Raw genomic sequence first — 2,779 nt, 5'->3', positions numbered from 1 at the left:
AAAACCTTTATAATGGAAATAAAAAAATAGAAAACAATCTGCAAGTCTGTGGAAGAAAATATGTACAAGTCGCAAAACCAGGTTTCGAGTAAAGTTGTTTTTTTCTTTTTTTCTTTAACTGTTAAATTTGCCCCTAAAGATACTCATGGGGTAGGGCATTAAAAAGGGCCAGCCTATATCCTTTCAGTCAGTTCAGTTCTACTAGAATGAAGAAAAGATGCTACTCTTTTCTTTTTTCTTTTTTCTTTTTTTTTTTTTTAAGGGCGAGTCTTCTTTTAAACAGATTTAGAAAATCTGAAAAATGTGGCATTCAAAAGAGGACCTGTTCAAATATTCATTGACATTTCTGCAATTTATTTTTCAGATGTTAACTTTGGGAAGTGAGATAGTCCTGTATTTTGTGAAGTAACAGTTAAAATTGCTTTGAAGAAGTCCCACAACTCACGCGGAGGCAGGTATGCCAAGGTTAGGATGGACGACATAACCATAGTGCCCACACATTAGTGCTGTTGCTTCTGATTTCCTCCAAGCAAATGGTTGCTACAAATGCTCCATAAACATTTAGCCTGAGATTTCCTTTTGGAATACAGGATTGGAATTAATCTTTTGAGTCATCATCTGGCTTCTTTAACCTGGAAGCTGCTTTATCAAATAACTGTTTGTTTGTAAGTTGAGTTGACTAGCTATATTCCAGTCTAAAAACACTCAGTGAGGTGAGAAATACTGCTAGTTTCACTTGACATTGTTAGTGAAGTCTGAGTCTCCTTGAGATCAGTAGAACTCGGGTTCAGGAGGACCGCAGGTCCTGCTTCGGAGTCAGGACTAGCGAGGGACATGTTTCCCCATAAAACAGTGTCTGTGGCCGTCTGAAGCAGTAGGACCGTGCAGGGCTACAGCCTGGCTCCTAAAAGCCGCATAGCCTCATTAACAGAGCAGTGTGTTCAAACTAGTCACTTGCCTCTGGGCACAGCTAACGAGCTCAGGTGCCACCTTGCACTGATGGGGCTAGTCTGGGGCCAGAGCTCACTTTCACCACTAAGGGCTGAGTGGTCTGTGCTCATCTCAGAAGGTGGGAACGTGTTAGTGGGTGTCTCCAGTCACCCTCCCACCAACTCCTCCACATCCCGTGGCTGGGGGTGGGCAGCCTTCTACAGCTCAGGCTGGGGTCACACAGTGCTTCATGGCTAAAAATGAGCTGCAGCTGGGATGTGGTGGAAGTGTGTTTGCTGGAACTCTGGGATGTGGTGGAAGTGTGTTTGCTGGAACTCTGGGATGTGGTGGAAGTGTGTTTGCTGGAACTCTGGGATGTGGTGGAAGTGTGTTTGCTGGAACTCTGTAGGCTACAATATAGAGCTGAAGGCAGTTACTGAGAAACTCTGTTACTGCTTGGGTTTTCTTTTTGCCTGGTCTAGACCAAGTAAGAGACTGCAGGTGTCACCAGGAGTAACACATCTGATTTCTCGTATCAGATAAAGGAGAAAGTTTTAGGGCTTAATTTGATCTTTATTTTTCAATTGTGTTGAATTGAATACGCGTGAATCATGGAAAGGCTGGTATCATCTAGTCCCAGTGCTGTATCAGTGCAGTGTGTTTTATTGCCAATGACTTCCTGGTTTTGCACGATAAACATTTTACTGCCTTGCTTCCTTTGTTTCCAGGCCTCTCATGTTCCTTTTTGTCCTAAATGTCAGCAGGACATTTAGGTAAGCACAGCAGGTAAGCACAGTAGTAAAGAGCAGGTACAGAAGAGACGTGCAGACTTAGTTTTCTCTCGTCCTCCTCTTTTATCAGATATACCACATAGGAATTTGTTTCCCTTTGAAAATGTTTCCTTTGGAAAGCATGGGAAAGTTTCCTACATGTGTTTTGATTACAAAATTCTAAACTGAAAACTTCATTTCAAATAGTGGTTTCATTTTCTGTTTGGAAATGGGAAAACTCAGGGCTTTTCTTGGGTTTGCGATTGTTTCCTCGCTCTTAGTCACTAATTCTTCTGCAGTTACATGAGGAGACTGTGCAACGTGTTGCCTTTTTTGGGTTTTATTTTCGTTTTGATAAATAGCTGAGAGTGAGGAGCAGAGAGATGAAGTCCAGAAACAGAGCTTGCTTTATATTTTTTAAGCGTACCTGCACTTGTTCCAGTTTCTAGGGCGGAACTGAAAATTCTGTGGGTCTGATGCTTTAATTTTTGTTTTACATTAGGCTTTGGGAGAACATATGAAGTTCATGAGGTCTTTTTGAACAGAAAAATCTCAAATGAGAGTATTTCCCTCTGAAACCTTTAGCTATTCAGATTTGCCAACTCTGCTAAGAAGGCAACCTGGCACTGTTGATTCATGTTGTCTCGGTGGGTGTTGAGATGAGCACCCCAAACGACAGCGATGTAAGCCCTACAGGTCTGAGGTGACGGGGACTGGTGCTGAGATGCCTTGGCCTTTTTAGCTGTGGAAACAGAGGTCTCTCTTACAGCCTGAGGAACCTCTGTGATGACGACACAGAGAGGAGAAGGCTACTATGACAATATAAGGTCTGAGTTAAGGGTGCTTGTAGAACCACGCTTACATCAAAAGGGAGATAAAAGTGCCGAGCTCTATAGGTCCAGAATATTGTAATATTTTACTACTGCAAGATGTTTCATGTGTTAATAAAAATTTGCTGCTTTATTTATGTTAGCTTTTTTCAATACTTTTTCTAAGGCTGAAATTTTTGTATAGTGCAATAAATTTAATGCCTGAGGCTAACTAAACCCCGTGGTATCAGTGCCTTGCTTTTGCTAAAG

Source organism: Chroicocephalus ridibundus, chromosome 1, assembly GCF_963924245.1.
Source record: "Chroicocephalus ridibundus chromosome 1, bChrRid1.1, whole genome shotgun sequence".
Taxonomy (NCBI): domain Eukaryota; kingdom Metazoa; phylum Chordata; class Aves; order Charadriiformes; family Laridae; genus Chroicocephalus; species Chroicocephalus ridibundus.
This window is presented reverse-complemented; position numbering follows the sequence as displayed.